At 44.0% G+C, this 11,126-nt stretch overlaps 1 long non-coding RNA gene across 1 annotated transcript in view; it reads left to right on the top strand.

Moving 5' to 3' along the window:
* Positions 1–706: 706 nt before the first annotated feature.
* Positions 707–11,126, top strand: part of LOC130406297 (uncharacterized) — a 52,766-nt gene continuing 42,346 nt past the window's right edge. The window contains exon 1 of the long non-coding RNA XR_008904436.1: positions 707–1,080. This is a non-coding gene — a long non-coding RNA (uncharacterized LOC130406297). The remainder of the gene's footprint in view (positions 1,081–11,126) is intronic.

Raw genomic sequence — 11,126 nt, 5'->3', positions numbered from 1 at the left:
AATAAGAGCATTTTCCCTGGGTCCATTGAGTCTTGGATTGAATGCTTATATCCTGGAGAGATTGATTAAGCTTTTTGAACAAAGACAAAAATGTTCAGTAAAAGGTAAGAGAGCGTTGCTTTAAAATGAAAAGAGATTTATTTTCTATTTTAAAGAGTTCCTACCAGAGTGTATCTGATCAACTGATCAGATAACTGGTGCAAGAGCGCCCTTATTGGTTTGGACAGGAAGATAGTTTCCCATATGTTCTACAACTAAAGCATAAACGCATGCAAACTCGTTGAAGCGTTGGTGACAGAAAAGCTATGTCTAAAGAAAACAACCAAGCATAAAAATGCTATTAAATACATTGTAAGTAGTCGACAATAAATGGAAATAGTTAAGTGTAATTCACCTATTTGAGATGGCCACTCATTTAATGTTATAGTAGAGAGTAGCTACATAACTAGACTTTTTTACGAAAGACAAAAGAAAAAGCCCGACCAAGTAAACTATGCGAGCCCCAACTATCTGTCCTACATTTTTTCGTTGCCGGGGACCGAGAGAACCTGTCCCGATTAGTTGACGCTTCGCCGTCACCCTGCACTAAAAGAACTTCGAACGTTCCTACTTGCGCCACGCCCCTCTTATCGTCGTAGTCCTCTCCTCTGCCACGCCCACCGCTGCCTCCCGCCACAGAGAGCGCATTGAGTCGCGTCGCCTATCCAGTCAGGGGAGAGAAACGTGGTGTGAATGCACCTTCACCGCCGATGCATTCGGCTTCCTCGACGGCGCACGGCACCGACACAAACAAGCCATTGAAGTGTGATTGATTCTTACGAGGAAAGAGCTGGAGACTTCCACCGGCAAGACATCTTGGTCGAAGCTTGACTTTTTCTTTTTTTTCTTTTCTTAGGATGTACTGTTGTCCACTCGCGTTTCCCATCTAGAGAGACTGGATCCTGGGTAGGATTAACATTAAATTCCGCTGTGGTAGCCGACTCCGAGAACATTTGGCCAATCGGTCACCGAAGGGCTGGAAAGAGAGCAGAGTGAACCAAAACTACTTCGCTTTTCATCTCACAGATTTTTCTTCTACCAGTAAGTACAATGATCTTTACTTTCCTGGAGTGAGTCGTAGTGTGTGTGTGTGTGTGTGTGTGTGTGTGTGTGTGTGTGTGTGTGTGTGTGTGTGTGTGTGTGTGTGTGTGTGTGTGTGTGTGTGTGTGTGTGTGTGTGTGTGTGTGTGTGTGTGTACTAGGGATGTGTCGGTCGCGACTGATTCGTTACAAAGAACGAATCCCGAACGTGAACGACAAGAACTGGTTCCCCAAAACAAGAAGAACTGGTTCTTTGATTCTTTTTTTTTAACATCAACCAAACATATGGTCACGTAAATAAAATATACAAACGAACAGAGCTCCGTCTCCCCGCGACTCATATTGATTGAGTCTACAACTTCCTCAAAGATTCAGCCAATGAGAGGTAACAATGGTGTTGGAATGGCACCTGGGTAAACCAATGACAAGGCGGTACCGTCGAATATGCGCGCTTTCTCTCTCTGACGTATCTTGGGTCATACCATTCGACTCATATATCCCCCTACATTTTTTCGAAAATAGACTTGACCTCCATCTGTTTATTGGATAAACACATTTCCCAATCCCAGGAGTCTTTGCTCCATTCTACGTCAATTTAAGAACAAACAAAGAAATTAAACTGCAGTTCGTATTTTTTATTTATGACCATGCAAGTTCTGTAATGCCTGAACAATGAAGAATTAAATGTAAAGTAAAATAAAATTATAAATGTAAAACCATGAATGAAATATAGAGAGTAAGCAAGTGGTATAAATATTGGTGGGACGATCGACATACTATATAGCAGGCATCTCCAAACGGCGGACTGCGGATTTGACGGTCCTATCCGGACCCACGACATATTAAAAAAAAAAAAATTATAAAAAAAAAGTTTTTTTATTTTTAATTTTTTTTAAGATGTAATCTGACGTAACGAACGAATCAAAACGAACGAATCAAATAAACGAATCGTTATAGTGAACTGAACTGAAAGAACTAGTTCCCGGAAAAGAATCATTTTGCCCATCCCTAGTGTGTACGCGTGCGTTTGTGTATTGTTTGAGGATAAGCGAGCAGCTCAATAAAGGGATGCTGTGGGATGCTCAGGGAATGAAATAATCAGAGAAATCCGAAGTTATTTCAGCTCAAAATAGACATCGAGATAACCTATTCGATACGGCAGGATTAGCTTTCATGGTTAGATATTGTCCAGAAGCACGTTGGACCGCGCGCGCGTGTGTGTGTGTGTGTGTGTGTGTGTGTGTGTGTGTGTGTGTGTGTGTGTGTGTGTGTGTGTGTGTGTGTGTGTGTGTGTGTGTGTGTGTGTGTGTGTGTGTGTGTGTGTGTGTGTGCTGGCGTGCGTTCGTATTTTGGGTTCGTTCTAGGCGTGTGAGGGAGCATGCTGTGCTGCGTTCCCACTGACAGCGTCTCCATGCGTCTGGATGCGCCGCGCGTCTGGCCGCCTCGTTGCTTCTCAACAGCGTTTCAGAGTAGCCTACTTGGCAGGTGCTTCTCAAAGAGGGACTCTTCCCGTCCCGTTGAGTCCACCCCCAATATCGAGGCAGACCGAAAAAATACAGTTTTCTGAAATATGTATTTGGGATGGGAAAAAATGGAACAAGGTTCAATGTGCCAAAGTATTTCCCGGGCAAATATTACAGGCCCATATATCATAGACAATAAAAATAAAAATAAACACAAGTCTACGCAACCTGTGGTTAAATTAACGCTTTGAATTAAGGGCTACCTTCAGGCATTCTGTCCGTTAAAGTAGCATCTTGTTGCGATGAGTTTTATCACCTTCACAGTATTTTAACTTCGGAGCTCAACAACTCAAACGGTTGCTCTGATCGAATAAACCTGAAGGAAAACAATCAGAAGTCATTATTTTGCTCCTTGTTTGGTCTGTTAGTGTTGAACTGATTGTGCTTACGTGGCAGGCATACTTCGTTTGTTTTCAGCAGTGTTTATTAAGGGCATGGGTTGGACAGCAGCACTGGGATGATATATTACATTTGATGAATAACTGCCTTAGGCAGTGTTTCTTCAAATTAATCTTTAACATGGTTAGAAGAGCTTCCCAAACCACTATATAGTAATTCTAATTGATACAATGTCTTTGTTGACACCAGCTGTCCATTTAAAAGGGCATTTGGATAGTTCACCACTTCTCTGATTAATCGTGTTGAATACAGATGGCTGAGTATTTCACCCACACAGTATACACTGCACGTGTGCGCTTTCTAAAGAAACAAAGACAACATCTGAGTACAGATGCCTAGATTTAAGACAATTTAGGCCATTATCTTTGTGTGTGTGTGTGTGTGTGTGTGTGTGTGTGTGTGTGTGTGTGTGTGTGTGTGTGTGTGTGTGTGTGTGTGTGTGTGTGTGTGTGTGTGTGTGTGTGTGTGTGTGTCGGCGTCGGCAGACCCTTTTCACCGGGGCACGTGCCCCATTGTGGATCTGCGGTGCCTGGGTATGCCTGGGGCACTGATTTTTTAATTTATTTATTTATTTATACCTTTAATTTTTTTTTATTTAAGTCTGACTCATCTGGCAATCTACAGAATGCATGCTTGCATTTTTTTTTTCTTAAAATAGGCCTATAGACTACCACTTTCGTTAGAATTTAAGTCCGACATACGGACAGAGTAATTAGAATCCACTTGCGTCCACTCGGAGCATGTTGCAGCCGGAGAGTTGCCTGTAACACAGAGCCAGGAGTTCGTCATATCTTAGGCTATCTTTAAGAAACACGGTACTAGTCCTCCTAGTAAAGACACACTAAAACATTGATTGTACAAAATTTGACACCCTGAAGAAATGTACTATTTGAATTAGCCTACGTCAATAGAATGCATGGTGCCCCCCTCATTGGCCGGCCGCTGCAATACGTGACGAATGCACACACAGAGAATCATTCTCCTTGATATCGACTTTTTGAACCTGTCCAGCACAGCGTCAGCGACCATTCACTCCGGCCGGCGTGAAGTGAAGTAAACAGTAAGCGTTACATTTTTATCCTCTGGAAGCATAGAATGTCTAACAAATGTGTATGCCTTTCATCAAATAAGGTGAAGGGGCGTCTCTGAAGTGGTGTTATTAGCTAATGTGGTCACGTCTGTCGTTATGCTATAGTAGCCAGACAGTTCGCTAATATATTAAACTGTAGCGATAACTGTTTAAGCTGGACCTGTTGATCGAAAAAAAAAAATGTGGCTCGCGCGCTCGCATTGATTTTAAGTGCCCTTTTGTGCCCCTGTATGGTATTGGGTGAGCTGACGCCCGTGTGTGTGTGTGTGTGTGTGTGTGTGTGTGTGTGTGTTTGTGTGTGTGTGTGTGTGTGTGTGTGTGCGCGCGTGCGCGTCCCCTCTGTATTGTTACCGAGGTCGTGCTGGTAGCCTACAGTCTGTACTCTCTGAATGCCCGCTTTTCCGTTGCGTGTATCACAAACGGTGGTTATTAAAGAGCTACAGCGGTAATCTCTAGTCCGCGACCAGCTTGGGATTCTGGTGTCTCATTAATATGTAGAAGCTGAATCAGCAGAAACCCAAACTGCTCATCCGTGCTCCGCGTGTTTTAGGGGACATGTCGTTTTTTTTTCCCATGCAGTCGCTCTAGCGACGGGCCTGCTGTAAAACATCAAGAACATAGTGGATGAAGCAGCATAGCGTGCCGCCAAGGAACATCCAAGTCTTCCAAACAGACGGATGGTTTGGTGCAGGGAGAGCGGTTCTTTCTCGGTTTTCTCAATCGTTGCTGGTCCAGCACTTTCCCTACACAGGCAGGTCTGCCTGGCCTCCCACCTAAAGACCTTGTCACTCACCGGATCTATAGGCGGTTTTATACACGTGTTCGATCGTGTGGCAGGATTGATGTGAAGGTCAGCGTGCCGCTCAGCAGTGGCGTAAGCACCATAGGGTGTTCCATACTCATTTAAACGCAGAATGAGACATGTTAACGTGGAGCAGTGTGTTCCATTCAAAATCAAACCCTATAACTAACATCGTCTTGATTGACTTCAGAAAAAAAAATAAATCTAAACACGAATTCTGCATTCTCTTTTCCATTGACCTAAAACGTGTTTTTAAGTGACTTCATTTGGTTGCGTTTTTTGCATCACGACGAACCCCCAGCACAAATTCCCTGGGCTGGGCCTAATTGAAACGAGCCACACCTGCACATCGAGGGACTAGAGGGAAACAGAATGACCAGCTGGGCGTGTTTCAGCTGGAATGGTGATTGTGGTGATGCTGGTGGTGAATTCTTATCCTTGCCCTGTGTGTGCTGTAAACCCATTATAAGCTCCCAGAACACCGCTCCTATTGTTTGGTTTGGTTGGGGCGCAGGTGTGGGATGAAATGCAAATAAGTGAATTAATCTGCAGCAGGAATGATGGAGCAATGAGATGTTTCTCGAAGCGACCGGCCACCATCCCTTTGCGGTTGGATATTTTTATTGACATGGTGTGAGAGAGAGAGAGAGAGAGAGAGAGAGAGAGAGAGAGAGAGAGAGAGAGAGAGAGAGAGAGAGAGAGAGAGAGAGAGAGAGAGAGAGAGAGAGAGAGAGAGAGAGAGAGAGAGAGAGAGAGAGAGAGAGAGAGAGAGAGAGAGAGAGAGAGAGAGAGAGAGAGAATCTTGCCAGGAATCAGACCTGGACCTCTATGTGTAGGCACACGTGCAGGTCAAGCCTGTCGGGGCCGTCAACGGTCTTTTAAGGTTTTCCAGATTAAACGCTGAGCTCTACGCTCGCCTCAGTCTGTATAAAACACCTCTCCGTGTCTCTCTCCAGCTCCATCTGCCTCCCCCGGCTCCCTGCCTGTAGTGGTGGTTGTAGCTGCTGCCGCCCAGGGCAGACACCCACGCATGTTAAATCTCCCAGCAGCCGTCAGTCGCCCTGCACCCTGGTCCTCTGCACTCCGAGGTCCGCTAATGACCGGCGTCTCCCGCTTTGGACTACCGCGCCAAGCTCTTGCGCTGACCCAGACCTGCGCTGTGCGTGTTAACTCGATGGGGGGAGGAGGTTGCGTGGTCTGCTAAGAGTCTCGGGACCTTCACAAATCGCCGAAGGCTTAACTCGTCCAGGAATTCCTCCGTGCTCGGCTCGCCTGTAGCTGGCTGTGTCTGTGATGTTTACACACGACTTGTTGACTTGCGCTGGCTGATGAGCATTTGATATGGAATAAAAATAAGTCTGAATATGTGCGTTCCCACAGCTTCTCGCCGGCACTGCCTTAAGAAAGAGAGTCGTGCCGCATTTGAATTTGTGGTTGGTCCGAATATCGATTGTGTTCTGTGATTATCTTCTTCCTTACTGAGTCAATTGGGATGCTGAATAAATGCCTAAATATAAATCAAGTCAGGGATTAAAAACTGTAACTGCCTTTTTTTCTTTTTGATTTTCACCCTTGAGACGCCCGTACCAACAGGCAGGGACCGGCCATCTGTGAGTTCTGGAGATATACAGAGCGACTGGTTGTTCCAGGGCGGCCTAGGTCTGGCTCAGTCCCCGGCAATTTGAATTTAGTTTTTAATTAATTTGAATTAATGAATTCATATTGAAAACTAATTTGGAGGCACGGACACTGAGTCCCCACACAGGGCCCGGTTCGTTTGGGTCCCAGTTTGTCCATCGCTGTCAATGTGTGGCCCGGTCGAGGCCAGCTGGCTTACTTTTACCTCATTCAGCGCATCAACTGACGAAAGCACTGGTTACACCCTTCCCCTTCCCACTGCCCCTTCTGCTGTGTGTCCGTTAGCCAGCAAGACGTAATTCCTTCGGAAGCCTTTCAGTTGTGTACGGTTTATTTCATTCATCAGTTATAGAAAAATTGGATTTCTTCCTTTTGTGAAGCACTGAATGGCCTTGTGTTTCAAGGGTGCTATATAAATAAACTTGCCTCGCCTTGCTTTACCCCTTTCCCCTAGCTGCCAGCCCTCTGCTGCCTCATTTGGGGGGGGGGGGGGGGGGGGGGGGGGGGGGGGGGGCAAACGCGGCTCTCGCTGTGTGGCGCGAGGAGAGGGTGTCCCTCAGGAGCCATCTGACAACTTCATTTATATAATTGCTCGGAAGCATCTGCCCAAGAAGGACGTACTTTTCATCGCATCCCCTCCTCCCCCATCCCTTCCTCCCCCCATCCCCTCCTCCCCCATCCCTTCCTCCCCCCATCCCCTCCTTCCCTATCCCCTCGCCTCACTTGTCACTGTAACCAACGGCCCGGGTTTCAAGTCCTGTGAGTCAGAAGACGCTTTCAGGCCAATTTGACGTTGTCATATTAGAGGATATGCAAACGCAAACAAGATGCACGCCATGGTTGTTTGCTTCTCTGCATACGTCCAGAGATGGATGACATCTATGTGTGGTAACCGCAGATTAAAATGTTTTTTCGTAGCCGGCGCAAAACCAATCGAGCACTCGCTCACTCTTGAGAATAGTTAATACCGTTGGCTTTACAAGTTGGCAGGAGTAGGTGGTACTTGTAGTTTATCCTTGCTTACGACTGGGCGACAGGCCCAAAACATGTCATGATATATTTTGCAGGGATGCCTGGATTACGACGGCTGATTTTTCGTTTTACAACACAATGGACTAGACAAGCACATAAAGTACACAGCTAGTGAAGGCTGAGAAATCCTATTAGACTTTGGATTTGGTCGTTCTGAAATGGACATTCTTTTCAATTGACAACAATGGGCTAGTTAATACACAATTTATGAATATGATTGCTTTTTGTGAAAATATTTCTGAAATGATACACATATTTACAACAATAGTTCAGCATTGCAAACTAATATATGTAGAGATAATACAACCATGAATACTAATACATTCACTGAAAACATTTTTGGAATGATCCACAACAAAAGACATTGCAAGCTATTATGCATGTGACTTTGAACAATCATTTAGCACAGTATGGTGGATTGATACATAGAAGCCTTAGCCTATGTAGTGTCTTTATCATCTGGGCTGCTGTCGTCATTGTGTTAGCTTGTGCTAGCGTGACGCTAATCATATAGATACACCCCTCGGCTGTTTTCACTGGACTGCACCAGTGTTTGCATGCCTGGCAGGCTCTGTTAGAGACTGTTAATAAGATCACTGAATTGAAATATGTGCGCGTGTATGTCGGTGTGCCTGGAATGAGGAAATAATTTGGATTGGCTTCAAAGCAGCACCCTGATAAGAGTTGCGTTAAATATGATTAATGAATTACCAGGAACGCCAACCTCTCGATCATATATTTTCCCAAGTTGTGCATTTTCTTTTCTTCCGATTTTGCCCATATTCAGCCTTCTCCATTAATTGATTATAAGCAAAAGATTATTCACCACAATTCATCAAATATATGTATGTATGCACTATACTTTGATACAGTAGTAGTGCTGTTACACAATAGTAATTGATTTGAATAGCTGTGTCTTTGAAAAAGGTCTAGGTCCGGATTGACCAGCAGAGGGGTTGTGTTAGCAGGGATGCTGGTGGTGTTGCGTTAGTAGCGATGATGTAAGTGCTGTGTGAATGGGAATGGTGATGCTGGGGGTGGTGGTGCAGCCGGGAGGTGGAGGGTGCACGTCAGCTGGTGGAGGTCTGCTAATGGTGGTCACACAATGTTGTGTGAGGGCAGGGGAGACGATGACGCTGCCCGGTGGTGCCAGTGGTGATGGTGCCTTATCTAGGGAGAGCCGTGACTGGGCACCACACTTTTTCTGATTTCCTTTGTGTGTGTATGTGTGTGTGTGTGTGTGTGTGTGTGTGTGTGTGTGTGTGTGTGTGTGTGTGTGTGTGTGTGTGTGTGTGTGTGTGTGTGTGTGTGTGTGTGTGTGTGTGTGTGTGTGTGTGTGTGTCGTAATCTTCTCACACGTGGAGCAAGCCGGTGCCCTAGAAAGATTAGAAAGATGAAGGTGTTCTAATGGGGCACCGTGGCAACAGCGGGAGCCACATGGAGCCAGCCTCCCAGTCTGCATCTGCATCACACTGATAAACCCATAGAGCAGAAGACAAAGGATTATCTTCCACCACAGAGCAGTGCTATGCAGGTCAAACAGGTCGTTGTCCTCTTTGATGAAGTTATACCAAATCATTTTGTCAAACCCTTCAGTTTTTCGGTCGATGTCACCGTTGTTCGGATCTTCCCAAGTTGGTAGATAACGACAGATAAACTGCACGTCCTTTTAATACGATTATGGTTTTTGGTTTCCTCTTTGTTTGCGATAACTAATAGCAGCGTCACAGAGTTATCAGGGAGATGAAAGCAGAAGGTGTATGACCTAAAAATGAATCTCTGCGCCATAATTCAGGGCACCATTTTGGGACATTTTTGGGAAGTTATTTGAGTAACAATTATTATTAACATAATTCATATTGACAATAATATTTACAAGAAGTTTAGTGAAACTAGGCGTTAGGTATAGTTTACTGTTTCGTAGCTATACCTACTAAAGAAAAACATGTTTGTGTGAATAGATTAAGCTTTCATAAGGAGATTTTAATAAGTGTATTCCTACAGTGGCCACTGGCCAGTCTACACTGTGTTAAATAATGCTGGCTGAGTTTATGTCAATTATACTCTCTGCCTCCTGCCACGCCATTGGTTGAAACAAATATGAGGCAAAATAAAGTGAAACTCTGTTAACACAAACACTGCCATCACAATTTAGAAAGATTGCAAGAAAGTAAAGTCAGTTTTCGTCAGTTTTAGCTCAGCTAGTATCACTTTATTGGTTAGAGTTCATCGCCCTAGAGTGTGAACTAGTGGTCAGTGTTGTTCTGGTGCAGTTGCTTTGTTCTGCATCTGAGATAACCAAATCCTTTCATTGGAACAATACAGATGGAAATAAAAAGAATAGTAGACTGAATAAAATAAATGTAGTCCTGTGAATTATTATTTTTAGATATTTATTGAACTGTATTGAGTCCTTTATATATTTTAATTATTCCTTTGTATATATCTAATTACCTAATTTATTGATTTCATAGGCATATTTATTTATGTATTTATTTTATTTATTTAATATCTTATGCATTTTTTATTAATTCTGCCTTCAATTTATGTTAATTTTGATGTTTTTGAGCTGCAGCATAATTTGTTACAGTTTTTCTTACAGGCCAGTTACAAAATTGGGTCTGTTAGACATACAATAACACTTTAATTAACAGTCTTATATTCTCATTAAAATTAACATCATAAATTAACTGTAGACAAGATGGTTACATCCTAATCATAGGATAAATGTAGGGAATAAGTTCTGTTTCATATAATGGACACTTCCAGCCATCGTATTTTTAGTCTTTGGTTGTCCCTTTTTTGCTCATGCAACTTCATCTTATTTAGTTGAATCCACTCACATAACATACTCATTATTCTCACACATTTTTCTATAATATTCTCTATAATATTCTTCTATAATAATCTGACTTTAATTAAAAAGCCGTTGTTGCCCTTTTCATCAGTGTTGTACTATCTACATATCTTTAAAATATACTTGACTACACCTAAGTGTGAGAAGGATGTGTGCATATTCTTGTCCAAACCACCTTTCAGTCATTTTCCGTCATTATCTTTTATCGTTCCTCATTACTCTTGCTCTCTCCTACTTGCAGTAGACTTGCAGTCCAATCATCTTATTTGCCTTCCTCTGACCTAAGGAGACTCTACTTTACCACTTAACAATGTGGCAAATGAAGCCTTGCAAAAGAGAGCTTTACAACTTCCCCGGATAATTTTGGATTCAGCTTGCTAGCCGCGGCAGTAAAGATGCACTCTCCCCCTGAAGTCCACGCTTCCGTTTAGATTAGTATTACTGCCGACGCCGTCAGGAAGACGGAAACAATGTTCAAACGGCCAATAAGGAACCCTGCTGATGTCCGAACGCGGTGGAAAAGCTCTGAGCTCTGTGGGGGGGGGGGTTGCTTTATGGTGTGCACCAGCATCCCACACAGGGGCGGGTATGGGCTGCTGCTAGCAAGGGAAAAAACAGGGGAACCGCTCTTAACTGAAAGCCCAAGGTGGGTGTTCTTAGTTTGGGGTCACCTCCTCCTCCTGCTGAGGGAGGGTCATACGTCGTC

The sequence above is a fragment of the Gadus chalcogrammus genome, chromosome 16 (assembly GCF_026213295.1).
Source record: "Gadus chalcogrammus isolate NIFS_2021 chromosome 16, NIFS_Gcha_1.0, whole genome shotgun sequence".
Classification (NCBI taxonomy): domain Eukaryota; kingdom Metazoa; phylum Chordata; class Actinopteri; order Gadiformes; family Gadidae; genus Gadus; species Gadus chalcogrammus.
This window is presented reverse-complemented; position numbering and strand designations above follow the sequence as displayed.